Source organism: Triticum urartu, chromosome 5, assembly GCF_003073215.2.
Source record: "Triticum urartu cultivar G1812 chromosome 5, Tu2.1, whole genome shotgun sequence".
In the NCBI taxonomy this organism is placed as follows: Eukaryota; Viridiplantae; Streptophyta; class Magnoliopsida; order Poales; family Poaceae; genus Triticum; species Triticum urartu.
The window spans coordinates 463,317,515-463,333,449 of NC_053026.1; positions in this window are offsets into that span (position 1 = coordinate 463,317,515).

Sequence of the window (15,935 nt, forward strand, 5' to 3'; positions counted from 1 at the left end):
GACGATTTCATATCATCTGGAGCAGTTCTAGCAGGCTAAAGCACAAAATTGTCTTCTGGCTGGTGGCACATTGTAGAATCAACACCAGAGCACTTCTTGGTAGAAAAGGAATGCACCTAGATGACCCTTTCTGCCCAAATTGCAACCAACAGGCAGAGGAGACAACAATGCATCTGCTTTGGGACTGCAATTTTGCCCATGAATGTTGGAATTCTCTAATTCCTGACAGACAGAGAGGAACATCAGTATATGAGGACACCATTCTTGCAATGAGATGCTTGCCAAAACCTTTTTGCTGCTAAAATAGTTATTTTGGGTTGTTGGAACATCTAGATTCAGAGAAATGGGAAAATATTCAGGTCTCTCCCTCACACCATTCAATCGTGGAGATTTCATCTCAAACATGATTTGAGACTACTTCGACATAGAATCAAGAATAAGTTTGAATCAAGTTTCATTCTGTGGCTAAACAATAACTTGTAATAGTTCAATTTTTGGGGGAAAAAGTTTTGGGATGTTTTGACTTTTTGATTTTTATAAATAAAATCCGTTACCAAGTGTAATTACCACCATGTTCCAAAGGGTATTTTCCCTAATACATGATACTATGTATTACGGAGATAATATCATATACTAGTATCATATGCGGAAGAGGATCTGTAGTACCCTAGGTGCTCCACACACCTATATGAACATAATGTTCAAAAACATACCGGGAAATTTCAAAATATAAATCTGGGGTTTTGGGATAAGAAACCTGGGTGTCAAATATACTTTTGTGTGAAAAAAAATACCAAGAGACGTATCCGTGGCAAAAAAGACAAAAAATTCCTATGTATAGAAAGAAATTATTTGGACGGATTTTTGTTCGGACAGTATTTTCTTCGCCACGAATACGTTACTTGGTATGTTTTCACAAAACCTCACTCGGGAGTAGATTTGGGGACCTAGGTTTGATATCCCCAAATTTTAGTTTTTTAAAAAAAATTAAATATTATTTGATTAAATTTTTTATAAGGGGTGAAGCACCCAGAAGCTCCTGTGTATTTTCCTATCATATACATCAGACTAACTTATGATGCTACTACCCACTAAAGGCAGCCTACTGGCCTAGCAATTATATGATGCTCCTGATCCCCACCAGACATTAAAACCCTGTCACTATAGTGCCATTAATTTGCAGGAAAGAACGAGAACGAGTATTTAATATTTGTCTTATTGTACTGTCGCGCGATGGATAAACAACACCTGCTGCGATACCCTTGCCTTTTTCTTTTCTTTTTCTGCAGCAGAAATTATATCAGCCAGTGCTTTTGATTGCACGCTGCCCACCGCAATGGGCATATCCTTCATTGCCTCTGTCTATTTATTTCATTGTCGCTCCACATTTAGCACCTGCCATCTTTTCTACTCACTCTGTCTAGGTGAATAAGGGAGTGTTTGGTTTCAGAGACTTTTTTATGTTGGGATTAGAAAAGGTCCCTAGCAAACCAAACAGGGGGGCTTTTTTGAAACTTTTTGCTAAAAGTCCTTAGAAGCATCACTTTGAGAGTCTTTTTCAAAAAGTCCTAGCGACTAAAAAAGTCCTAGGACTAGAGAACCAAACACCACCTAAGGCTGGTCATAGTGGGGAGTAACTTATACTAGTGTCATGCATATGACACTAGTATAAGTTACTATCTTTGTCGAGTAATGGGCCACGGGTAGGCTAACCCAGCCAGAACCTTTCAAGACATTGAGGCAGACTGCGCCCCTCGAGACCCCAGGACGAAGAGCCGCCTTCTGAGAGTCGGCGGCGAGGCGGCCGACTGCCCACTCGCGGCCGAGTCCCAGGGACGACTTCAGGATGAGCCGACTCCTGACTGGCGACTTCCAGAGAAGCCGGCCTTGGGGAGTCGGCCCGCGACGCCAACAACCCCCATGCCCTCATAAAGAGGGACGGGACGGGGAGTGGCCATAGTAAGGTCCACTCCCCTTTTCCAAGGGCAGGCGTGGCTACAGTACGCCGTACCCGCAGAGATCTCCGCGCGGCGCGACACTATTGCCATGCCGGCCCTGACGTCAGCCCCAGAGGGCGGAGTCCTGTGCCCACGACGGCCTGCTGGTACGACCCAGGGATGATGGGTCCCACCAGTCGGCGGGCGTACGAAAGACGGCGAGAGCGCCACCAGTCGGCCCGGATGGGAGTCGGCCACCAGAAGTCGGCCGGCCCCTCCCACGGGCCCCACGCACCATTAATCAGACACGACAAGTAGTGGCCACAGTGATCGCCCGCCAGACGGCGGAGCTGTCGCCACGACCTCATGACCGAGCCTGCGTCATTAGAGCACCGGCTACAGTAATCTGTCGCTCCGACCAGCCAGTCGGCGGGCCCCAGGAGTCGGCGGATAAGACGGCGGCCAGAGAGACTGACGGCTGGGCCCGCGCCCAGCCGGATTACCATTGTACCCCTGGGGTAGGCCTATATAAACCCCCAGGGCATCCATGCAAAGGGTTGGAATCCATTAGCACTAGACCAGATCATATAGGAAGGAGAGAGCTAGCCTTGCCTTCTCCTACCTCCAGGAAACAGCTCAAGGAGCAACCGTGTAAACACTTTGCCATAGTGATCATGCGGAGACCCCGCAGAGCAGCAGTAGGGGTATTATCTCCCCGGAGAGCCCCGAAGCTGGGTAAGATTCGCCGGCGTGCATGCCTTCGCCTTATCCCGTTTCCAGGCACCGGCGACGTTCTACTCGCCCCCACCATGATAAGCCATCCTTTGGCATATGTCGCACCCAACCCCGACATTTGGCGCCCACCGTGGGGCCTGGTGCACCGTCGTCCGGAGACCTGCTCTGGACGGGAACCCTTTTCCTCCCTGGCGAGCGCAGCCAGCCCGGCACGCCAGACGGAGTTTGCGCTGACGCGCTGCACGGCGCTGAGATCGCCTGCGCAGCCAGCTGCCTCGCCGATCTTGTCGGCGAGGTTCGCCTCTCCGACGAACCTGCATCCAACGCAGGCACGGGCGGCCCCGAGAGCCTCCTCGGGGCCTCCTCGACCAACTCCACGTCGCCGGCGAGCCTGCCGTGGACTTGGAGTCTGTAGGCTCCACCGACCCGATCTATTCGACCCCGACACCGCGTCGCTCGACGCATTCCCCACCAACGTGGTGGTCTACGACGAGCCTCTCCCTCGCGCGGAGAGCGACGGAAGCACCATGACCGAGGTGCTCATCATCGGTCATGACGAGCCTCTCGGCGGAGGAGCGCATGACCCACTTGGCACGGCACTGCAAGACCTGACTGCGCCCATTCCGGAAGACGCTGACGCGGAGACGTTGGAGGCGCGCCGCCTTCAGCTCGTCGAAGGCACGAAGAAGCTGGCTAGCATGAGACGCTTGTCAGAAGCCTACCAGGGTGAGATGGATCGCGCTGTGGGTGGCTCGCCAGCCCCAGCTGGGCCCAGCCACCTTGGCGCGGTCCAGCAGCGCGGCATGGCCATCGACAACTTGTTCGGGGCAAATCGCCCTGTGTACGCCATGCCTGCGGAGAACATTCGAGCCGCCCAGGAGGCGGCGGACGAGCTGGACAACTTCGAGGGCGAAGAGCGCTGCCTGATGACGGAGCGAGTCCAGCGGCTCCTCAACGCGGCTGCCGCGCAGAACGAGGCCGACTACCACACGAAGGCACCGCAGCGACAAAAGATGACCCGCCACCACGCCGGGATCAAGGCGCGACATCTCGGACACCGACTTGCGGCGCCCGAGGAAGGAAAGACAAGGATCCGGCTGTCAACCATAGAGCGCGACCAAGACGGCCCCCGAGAGGAGTGGAACGACGGGACGACTGTCCGCTCCTCCTCCTCGCAAGGAAAGGCGAGTCCTCCCGCCGCCTGTTGACCATCTGACTCTCGGCGACCGCCTTGGCCGCCGAGAAGATGGAGAGAAAATGACGCCGCCACCGATCGACTACATCACCGATCCCTGGCACTGGAAGAGAAGACGAGTTGGGTCCGCCTTGTTTCGGGCCCGCATTCGAGACGAGCCCTTTCCCAAAGGTTCACGCTCCCAAGAGACACGCCCAAAGTACACCGGCTCCGTGAAGCCGGAGGACTGGCTGGTTGACTACTCCACGGCGTCACATAGCGAACGGCAACAAGTGTGTCCGTAAAATACGTTCCGCTCCATGCTCCAGGGCACGTCCCGGACATGGTGAACAGCCTGAAGCCCGCAGCTCAACAGTTGTCGACTTCACCGATGCATTTCGTCCGCAACTTCACAAGCACGTACAGCGTCCTCCCAAGCCCTGTCAGCTTTCCTTATGCATGCAAGGCCCCAACGAGTCGACTCGCGAACTACCTCACGCTTGGCCGAGCTTCGGAACTCCTTCGAGGGTGTGCACGAAGTGCAGGGCTATCGAGTACTCACTGCGGTGCAGAGAAGACCCTCCTCAAGCCACAAGCTCCTCTGCGACGAGCCAGAGAAACCCTCGACTTGTTGATCATAGAGACAAGTATGCCACGGCCGACTCCTCCATGAGGCGGAGATTCTATTAGCGCGACTGGCAAAGTGCCCCTCAGGCTCCTAGAACTCCGGCGAGACGTCAGTCCGGCGGCAACAAGCAAAACGACACAAGCGCAAGGCCCCGCAGCCGGCTTCCAGCAGCCGGCAGGTGCCGACAGTTGAAGACCAGCAGCCGGATGGGCAGCCTCCACCCAAGCGACAGAAAGGTGGCGAGCCCAACTGGTTGCCGGCTTTCTCATACGAGCAGACTCTGGATGGTCCTTGCAAGTTCCATAGCGGCGCGAAGCCGTCGAATCACACCACCCGGAAGTGCCACTGGCTCACCAGGATCGCCAAAGGAGACGGCCTCCTGCCTCCCCCGCCTGCTGGGCAGCAGCCTCCGCCTCCGCCCCAGCAGCCGGCTGTCAGGCCAGTCGGCGCAGTACAAGACAAGTACCCCGAAGAGCATGGAGCCTACATGATATTTACCAGCGTGGCTGATGATCGACGCAGCAGGCAGCTGCAGCGACAAGAGGTGAATGCAGTAGCATCAAAGACACCAGAGTTCATGCACTGGTCTGAGAAGCCTATCAGCTGGAGCAGAGCTGATCACCCAGAGGTGATGCTGAGTCCGGGCTCTTATGCCTTGGTCTTGGATGCCACCTTTACCACGGATAGATGAGCTGCTCGTTTCTCGCGAGTTCTAATAGACGGAGGCAGCAGCATCAACATCCTGTACAAGGACACCATGGAGAAGTTAGGAATCAAGCAAGGATTCCTTCAGAACAGCCGGACTGTGTTCCACGACATTGTTCCTGGTCTTTCCTGCTCACCAATCGGCAAGATCCTGATGGATGTCCTCTTTGGAGACAAAGATCACTTCCGCCGAGAGTCAGTTTGGTTTGAGGTGGTGGATCTCGAGAGCCCATACCATGCATTACTTGGCTGACCCGCCCTGGCCAAGTTCATGGCGGTCCCCCACTATGCCTACCTCAAAATGAAGATGCCCAGTTCCAAGGGGATTCTGACCATAACCGGCGACTACCGGAAGTCGTCAGCCTGTGCGGCTGAGAGTAGTCGGCTGGCCGAGTCCCTGGTGATCGCGGCTGAAAAGCGGCTCCTTGACCGGGTTGTGGCGATGGCCGGCAAGCAGCTAGAGGTGTCGCCTAACCCAAAGGAGTCGGAGGCTGAGGTTCGTTCAGGCGGCCAAAGAGACAAAGAAGATACCTTGGATCCGGAGCACCTAGAGAGGTACGCTGTCGTAGGCGCAAACTCGACAGCAAATAGGAGGCGAGCTCGTCGATTTCTCCGTGAGAATCGGACATCTTCGTATGTCCCCCAAACATGCCAGTGTACCGACGGAATTCACTGAGCATAAGTTACATGTTCCGATCTGATGCACAACCGTCAGCAGCCCCTGCGCCGCCTATCAGAAGAAAAAGAGACAGTTGCCGAGAGAGATAGCCCGACTCTAGCAGCCGCTTCATTATGGAAGTATTCTTTCCAGAGTGGGCTAGCCAACCCGGTCCGCGGTACTGAAGAAGAACAAGCAGTGGCGAATGTGTATTGACTACACAAGCCCTTCCAACCAGGCTTGCCCCAAAACCCGTTTGCTTTACCAAGAATTGATCAGGTGATAGACTCCACAGCCGGATGCGAGCTGTTGAGCTTTTTGGATGCATATTCAGGATATCACCAGATCAAGCTGAACCCAGCTGGACAGACTGAAGAACGCCTTCGTCACACCGTTTGGAGCCTTCTGCTACCTCACCATGACGTCGGGCTTTTAGGAATGCTGGCGCCACCTTCAGTGTTGCATTGCAGAGTGCCTCCTCAAGCAACTTGGTAGAAACCCCACGTCTACGTGGACGATGTGGTGGTGATGACGGAGAAGCGTGGAACACTGCTGGAAGACCTCAAGGAGACCTTTGAGAACCTGCGCCGATTCCAGATCAAGCTTAACCTTGAGAAGTGCGTCTTCGGAGTACCATCCGGTCAACTTCTTGGCTTCCTGGTCTCTGAACGCGGCATAGAGTGCAACCCTGTAAAGATCAAGGCCATTGAGAGGATGGAGGTACCCAGCCGACTGCTGGGCATACAAAAGTTCACCTGCTGCTTGGCTTCCATCAGCCGATTCATCAGTCGGCTGGGCGAGAAAGCTCTCCCCTTATACCAGCTCATGAAGAAGACCACTTTTTTCGAGTGGAACCACAAGGCGGACGAAGCTTTTCTCCAGTTGAAGAAGATGCTGACTACTCCACCCGTTCTGGCGGCTCCGACTCCTAAGGAACCTATGCTCCTGTACATCGCCGCCACCAGCCGGGTAGTCAGCACAGTCATTGTAGTGGAACGCAAGGAGGAAGGCAAGGCACTACCTGTCCAGAGACCGGTATATTACCTGAGCGAAGTGCTGTCGACCTCCAAGCAGAACTACCCCCACTACCAGAAGATGTGCTATGGCGTGCACTTTGCCGCCAAGAAGTTGAAGCCTTACTTTCAAGAGCATCCAATCACTGTGGTCTGCACGGCCCCACTTGCCGAGATCATCGGAAGCCGAGATGCTCTGGCCGAGTGGCCAAATGGGCCATAGAGCTGGCTCCCTACACCATCCACTACCAGCCCCGCACCGCCATCAAGTCACAAGCACTGGCCGACTTCCTCGTCGACTGGGCCGAGACCCAGTACCTACCTCCAGCGCCCGACTCCACCCATTGGCGGATGCATTTCGACGGCTCCAAGATGCGCACCGGCTTGGGAGCCGGCGTTGTCCTCACTTCTCCTAAAGGCGACAAGCTCAAATACGCACTGCAAATCCACTTTGCCGCCTCCAACGTCGCCGAATACGAGGCGCTCATTCACGGGCTCCGGCTTGCCAAAGAACTTGGCATTCGCCGGATCCTGTGTTATGGCGACTCGGACTTAGTGGTCCAGCAGTCGTCTGGCGACTGGGACGCCAAAGATGCAAACATGGCGAGTTACCGTTTCCTCGTGCAGCAACTCAGTGGATATTTCGAGGGTGCGAGTTCCTCCATGTGCCAAGAAACGACAACGACCAAGCAGACGCCTGGCACGAATCGGCTCTACCCGCCAAGCAATACCATCCGGCGTCGCCCTTCACGCGCCTCCTCAAGCCGTCTGTCAAGCCTTCACCAGAATCAGACTCCATCTTTGTGCCGGCTCCTCCCGAAGAGAGTCGGATCCGACTCCAGAGCCCCGGCAGACGGTACGAGGATTTTGGCAGATGGCTCCAAAGCCGCCACAGTCGAAGCCGGCCCAGGGACTGCAGAACCCGGCCCGGGGACTGCGGCGGCCGCCCGAAGACTCCAGAACTCGGCCCAAGACTGCGCCAGTCGGCCCGGGGACTTCATTAATCCAGCAAGCGGTTGCTGACTCTAGCCCGCCGCCTCCCAGCCCAGCCACCCTCGTCCAAGTCGCAGTTCTGGCGGTCGAAAAAATAGCAGCACCCTCATGGGCCCAGCCCATCCTCAAATTCCTGGTGAGCAAAGAGCTGCCGACTGATGAGAACTTAGCTCGGCAAGTACAACACCGAGCGGCAGCCTACACCATAGTCAATAGAGAGCTAGTCAGGCGCAGCATCATTGGTGTCTACCAGCGCTGCGTGAGCCAGAGCAAAAGCCAAAAATTCTCAAAGACATCCATCAAGGCGAGTTCGCCACCATGCGGCTTCAAGAGCACTCGTCGCAAAAGCCTTTCCGACACGGTTTCTTTTGGCCAAAACGCCTAGAAGAGGCCAAGAATTGTCCAAAATGCAAAGGGTGCCAGAAGTTCCGCTCCAAGCCGCATCAGCCGGCTTCTGCACTCAAGACCATCCCCATTGCCTGGCCTTTCGCAGTTTGGGGCCTAGACATGGTGGGACCATTCAAGACGGCACGAGGTGGCTTAACTCACTTACTTGTCGTGGTGGACAAGTTCACCAAGTGGATAGAAGCGAAGCCAATCAAGAAACTGAATGGTCCGACTGCCGTGACTTTCATCTCCGACATCACAATTCGGTACGGCACCACACAGCATCATCACCGACAACGGCACGAATTTGCCAAAGGCGCCTTGGCCCGTTTCTGTGACACAGGGCATCCGACTGGACCTAGCATCCGTCGCCCATCCACAGTCAAACGGCCAGGTGGAGCGAGCAAACGGCCTCATCCTGTCCGGCATCAAGCCCCGACTGATCGAGCCTCTGGAGCGCTCGGCTGGCTGCTGGCTCGACGAGTTGCCAGCCGTCCTCTGGAGTCTGCGCACGACTCCAAACAAGTCAACCGGCTTCACGCCTTTCTTCCTCGTCTACGGTGCTGAAGCCGTCATCCCAACGGACATAGAGTTCGATTCCCCGCGAGTCACCATGTACACCGAGGAAGAGCAGAAGAAGCACGACAAGACGGTCCTGCTGGAAGAGGGCCGGCTGTTGGCACTCAGCCGGTCCAGCATCTACCAGCAGAGCCTGCGCAGATACTACAACAGGAAGGTCAGGCCGAGATCTTTCCAGAGGGCGACCTTGTGCTCCGACTAATCCAGCGAACAGCCGGCCAGCACAAGCTGTCGGCGCCTTGGGAAGGCCCCTTCATCATCAGCAAAGTGCTCGGCAACGACCCTACTACCTGATCGACGCTCAGAGCCCCGAGAACGCAGAGGACGACTCCGGCAAGAGACAAGAGCGCCATGGAATGCAAATTCTCCTCCGAAAATTTTTACAGTTAAACGCAGTATGTATCACGCTACCTTTTGTATTAAAGTACCAAGACTTCGGGCCCCCCGAGAAGAACTCGAGGACTGCCCTATTTTATCTATATGATAAGAAATATGCCTTCGAGTATATTAATCTTTGTTATGCCGCTTGGCACCGGGTTCGACTAGTCGGCCCGGGGACTTGCCATCCTGCGCTATGAAATGCTTCCTGCAGCCGCACAAGTAGTGTGTGGCGTCTAAGCCGTCTCCTGCCAGAAGTCGCAGCTCGCAGAGCGACTGTCTGGTGGGCAGGAGTAAGGAAGAATGGGCGTCCACATGAAAAATGGCTAAGGACTCAAAGCACAAACATAGCTTAAGGCTGGCTTCCAGCCTTTTTTCGTAAACTGACTCTTGAATAGTCGCCTTGCCGCCTTCTATCCGACTTGTTAAACAACACTAAAAACGGCTAAGTACTTGCCTTCCCAAAGTGACCAAGAATTTGATCCAGTAGCAGTCCGCAGAGCGGCTGTCCGACTGACAAAGACGGCAACTGAGGGAAGACAGCAAAGGAAAAAGGCAAAAGAACAATGAGCAAGAAAAGATAGAAGTCGGATGAATATTTACATAACAAAGGCCCTTCGCCGAATCTTCCGAGCAGAATTTCAAAATACACCCCATGGGTGGAATTGTGCGAATTAACAAGTTCTTCAAAGACTATTAGAACAGGTAAAACAAAGCCAAGGTGGCAGCCTAGGGGGCGGCAGACGGGTTTGGAGGATCGGAGGAGACGGTGGTGTTAGATGTTGGGGCGACCGGCTGGGCGGTCTCGGCTTGATCTCCTCCGACGGCAGTCGGCTCGGGTGGGCACGGCTCGTTGCTGGAGGCGCGGTCGAGCTGAGGCTGGCCGTCCGCTCCGTCTTCCGGTGCCTCCGTCTCGCTTCCGTCCTCCACCTCGTCTTCCTCCTCGACGCTGGAGCCGATCACCTCCGCCGAGTCCTCGTCGTAGTCGGGGTTCAGCCCAAACCACTCCAGCGGTACCTCCCTGCCGTCTTCAGCCCGCTCAGGGACAAAGATGCTGGTGTCGGTGTACTCGGCGATCGTCGCCACACGCTTGACAAGGGCGTCTTCCGCGGCTGCCAGCTCCGGCTGGGCTTCTAATCGTAGTGTAACCAACCGGTCTAGGTCCAGACCCGGATACCACACCTTGCAATTCCAAGGCTCGGCGCGCTCCGTCCCGGGCCGAGGACCTTCCAGGCCTCAAGCGGCCCGCGACCTCCAGCCAGTCGGCAGTCCGACTGGGTGCGCGGTGTTGGGGAACGTAGCAGAAATTCAAAATTTTCCTACGTGTCACCAAGATCTATCTATGGAGAAACCAGCAACGAGGGGAAGGAGAGTGCATCTACATACCCTTGTAGATCGCTAAGCGGAAGCGTTCAAGAGAACGGGGCTGATGGAGTCGTACTCGTCGTGATTCAAATCACCGATGATCCTAGCGCCGAACGGACGGCACCTCCGCGTTCAACACACGTACGGAACGGAGACGTCTCCCATGCCTTGATCCAGCAAGGAGGAGGGAGAGGTTGATGGAGATCCAGCAGCACGACGGCGTGGTGGAAGTAGCGGGATTCCAACAGGGCTTCGCTAAGCGCTGCGGGAGGAGGTAGATGTGTCACGGGAGGGAGAGGGAGGCGCCAGGCCTTAGATTGGTTTGCTCCTCCTTTTTCCCCACTATATATAGGGCCAAGGGAGAGGGGGAGGCGCAGCCCTTGCCCCTTCCTCCAAGGAAGGGTGCGGCCAAGGGTGGGGAGGAGTCCATCCTCCCCAAGGCACCTCGGAGGTGCCTTCCCCTTTTAGGACTCTCCTCTTTTTCCCATCTCTTGGCGCATGGGCCTCTTAGGGCTGTTGCCCTTGGCCCATATAGGCCAAGGCACACCCCCTACAGCCCATGTGGCCCCCCGGGGCAGGTGGCCCCACCCGGTGGACCCCCGGGACCCTTCCGGTGGTCCCGGTACAATACCGATGACCCCGAAACTTGTCCCGATGGCCGAAACAGGACTTCCTATATATAATTCTTTACCTCCGGACCATTCCGGAACTCCTCGTGACGTCCGGGATCTCATCTGGGACTCCGAACAACATTCGGGTTACCGCATACTAATATCTCTATAACCCTAGCCTTACCGAACCTTAAGTGTGTAGACCCTACGGGTTCGGGAGACATGCAGACATGACCGAGACGTTCTCCGGTCAATAACCAACAGCGGGATCTGGATACCCATGATGGCTCCCACATGTTCCACGATGATCTCATCGGATGAACCACGATGTCAAGGACTTAATCAATCCCGTATCCAATTCTCTTTGTCTATCAGTATGTTACTTGCCCGAGATTCGATCGTCGGTATCCAATACCTTGTTCAATCTCGTTACCGGCAAGTCTCTTTACTCGTTCCGTAACACATCATCCCGTGATCAACTCTTTGGTCACATATTGCGCATATGATGATGTCCTACCGAGTGGGCCCAGAGATACCTCTCCGCTTACACGGAGTGACAAATCCCAGTCTCGATTCGTGCCAACCCAACAGACACTTTCGGAGATACCTGTAATGCACCTTTATAGTCACCCAGTTACGTTGTGACGTTTGATACACCCAAAGCATTCCTACAGTATCCGGGAGTTGCACAATCTCATGGTCTAAGGAAATGATACTTGACATTAGAAAAGCTATAGCATACGAACTACACGATCTAGTGCTATGCTTAGGATTGGGTCTTGTCCGTCACATCATTCTCCTAATGATGTGATCCCATTATCAATGACATCCAATGTCCATGGTCAGGAAACCGTAACCATCTATTGATCAACGAGCTAGTCAACTAGAGGCTTACCAGGGACATGGTGTTTTCTATGTATCCACACATGTATCTGAGTTTCCTATCAATACAATTATAGCATGGATAATAAACGATTATCATGAACAAGGAAATATAATAATAATCAATTTATTATTGCCTCTAGGGAATATTTCCAACAGTCTCCCACTTGCACTAGAGTCAATAATCTAGTTCACATCGCAATGTGATTAACATTCACAGGTCACATCGCCATGTGACTAACACCCAAGAGTTTACTAGAGTCAGTAGTCTAGTTCACATCACTATGTGATTAACACTCAATGAGTTTTAGGTTTGATCATGTTGCTTGTGAGAGAGGTTTTATTCAACGGGTCTGAACCTTTCAGATCCGTGTGTGCTTTACAAATCTCTATGTCATCTCCTAGATGCAGCTATCACGCTCTATTTGGAGCTAATCCAAATAACTGTTCTACTTGGAGCTATTCTGAATTGTTGCTCCATTATACGTATCCGGTATCTCTACTCAGAGCTATCCGGATAGGTGTTAAGCTTGCATCGACGTAACCCTTTACGACGAACTCTTTTACCACCTCCATAATCGAGAAAATTCCTTAGTCCACTAGTTACTAAGGATAACTTTGACCGCTGTCCTGTGATCCATTCTTGGATCACTCTTGTACCCCTTGACTGACTCATGGCAAGGCACACTTCAGGTGCGGTACACAGCATAGCATACTGTAGAGCCTACGTCTTAAGCATAGGGGACGACCTTCGTCTTTCTCTCTATTCTGCCGTGGTCGAGCTTTAAGTCTTAACTTCATACCTTATAACTCAGGCAAGAACTCCTTCTTTGACTGATCCATCTTGAACACCTTCAAGATCATGTCAAGGTATGTGCTCATTTGAAAGTACCATTAAGCGTTTTGATCTATCCTTATAGATCTTGATGCTCAATGTTCAAGTAGCTTAATCCAGGCTTTCCATTGAAAAACACTTTCCAAATAACCCTATATGCTTTCCAGAAATTCTACGTCATTTCTGATCAACAACATATACTCATCAGAAATTCTATAGTGCTCCCACTCACTTCTTTGGAAATACAAGTTCTCATAAACTTTGTACACACCCAAAATCTTTGATCATCTCATCAAAGCGTACATTCCAACTCCGAGATGCTCACTCCAGTCCTCAGAAGGATTGCTGGAGCTTTGCATACTTATTAGCATCCTTCAGGATTGACAAAACCTTCCGGTTGTATCACATACAACCTTTCCTCAAGAAAATCGTCGAGGAAACAATGTTTTTTTGACATCCTATCTGCAAGATTTCATAAATAATGCAGTAATCGCTAATATAATTCCAACAGACTCTTAGCATCGCTACGAGTGAGAAAGTCTCATCGTAGTCAACTCTTTGAACTTGTCGGAAAACATCTTAACGACAAGTCGAGCTTTCTTAATGGTGACATTTACCATCATTGTCCGTCTTCCTTTTAAAATCCATCTATACTCAACAGCCTTACGACCATCGAGCCATTCTGCCAAAGTCTACACTTTGTTTTCATACATGGATCCTCTCTCGGATTTTATGGTCTTGAGCCATTTATCGGAATCCGGGCCCACCATCGCTTCTCCATAGCTCGTAGGTTCATTGTTGTCTAGCAACATGACTTCCAAGACAGGATTACGTACCACTCTGAAGTAGTATGCATCCTTGTCATCCCACGAGGTTTGGTAGTGACTTGATCTGAAGTTTCATGATCACTATCATAAGCTTCCACTTCAATTGGTGTAGGTGCCACAGGAACAACTTCCTGTGCCCTGCCATACACTAGTTGAAGAGACGGTTCAATAACCTCATCGAGTCTCCACCATCCTCCCACTCAATTCTTTCGAGAGAAACTTTTCCTCGAGAAAGGACCCGATTCTAGAAACAATCCTTTATTGCTTTCGGATCTGAGACAGGAGGTATACCCAACTGTTTTGGGTGTCCTATGAAGATGCATTTATCCGCTTTGGGTTCGAGCTTATCTTCCTGAAACCTTTTTCACATAAGCGTCGCAGCCCCAAACTTTCAAGAAATGACAGCTTAGGTTCTCTAAGCCATAGTTCATACGGTGTCATATCATCGGAATTACGTGGTGCCCTATTTAAAGTGAATGTGGTTGTCTCTAATGCCTAACCCATAAACTATCGTGGTAATTTGATAAGAGACATCATGGTATGCATCATATCCAATAGGGTGCAGTTATGATGTTCGGACACACCATCACACTATGGTGTTCCAGGCTGTATCAGTTGTGAAACAATTTCCACAATGTCTTAATTCTGTGCCAAACTCGTAATTCAGATATTCATCTCTATGATCATATCATAGATATTTTATCCTCTTGTCACGACGATCTTTCAACTTCACCCTGAAATTACTTGAACCTTTCAATTAATCAGCAATCTCTTCCGATTCATCAAGTAAATATACTCAACATTTACTCAAATCATCTGTGAAGAACATAACGATATCCACTACATGCCTCAGCACTCATTGGACTGCACACATCAAAATGTATTACTTCCAGCAAGTTGCCTTCTAGTTCCATTTTACTGAAAACGAGGCTTTCAGTCATCTTGCCCATGTGGTATGATTTGCATGTCTCAAGTGATTCAAAATCAAGTGAGTTCAAACGGTCCATTCGCATGGAGTTTCTTCATGCATATACACCAATAGACATGGTTCGCATGTCTCAAACTTTTCAAAAATGAGTGAGTCCAAAGATCCATCAACATGGAGCTTCTTCATGCGTTTTATACCGATATGACTTACGTGGCAGTGCCACAAGTAGGTGGTACTATCATTACTATCTTTTGGCATGAACATGTGTATCACTACGATCGAGATTCGATAAACCATTCATTTCAGGTGTAAGACCATTGAAGGTATTATTCAAATAAACAGAGTAACCATTATTCTCCTTAAATGAATAACCGTATTGCGATAGACGTAATCCAATCATGTCTATGCTCAACGCAAACACCAAATAACAAATATTTAGGTTTAACACCAATATCGATGGTAGAGGGAGCATGTGATGCTTGATCATATCAACATTGGAAACACTTCCAACACATATCGTCAGCTCACCTTTAGCTAGTCCCCGTTTATTCCGTAGCTTTTATTTCGAGTTACTAACACTTAGCAACCGAACCGGTATCTAATACCCTGGTGCTACTAGGAGTACTAGTAAAGTACACATCAACACAATGTATATCCAATATACTTCTATCGACCTTGCTAGCCTTCTTATCTACCAAGTATCTAGGGTAATTATGCTCCAGTGGCTGTTCCCCTTATTACAGAAGCACTTAGTCTCGGGTTTGGGTTCAACCTTGGGTTTCTTCACTAGAGCAGCAGCTGAATTGTCGTTTCATGAAGTATCCCTTCTTGCCCTTGCCCTTCTTGAAACTAGTGGTTTCACCAACCATCAACAATTGATGCTCCTTCTTGATTTCTACTTTCGCGGTGTCAAACATCGCGGATATCTCAAGGACCATCATATATGTCCCTGATATATTATAGTTCATCACGAAGCTCACGCAGCTTGGTGGTAATGACTTCGGAGAAACATCACTATCTCATCTGGAAGATTAACTCCCACTTGATTCAAGTGATTGTTGTACTCAGACAATCTGAGCACAAGCTCAACAATTGAGCTTTTCTCCCTTAGTTGTAGGCTAAGAAAATCGTCGGAGGTCTTATACCTCTTGACGTGGGCACGAGCCTGAAATCCCAATTTCAGCCCTCGAAACATCTCATATGTTTCGCGACGTTTCAAAACGTTTTTGGTGCCTCAACTCTAAACCGTTTAACTGAACTATCACGTAGTTATCAAAATGTGTATGTCAGATGTTCTCTT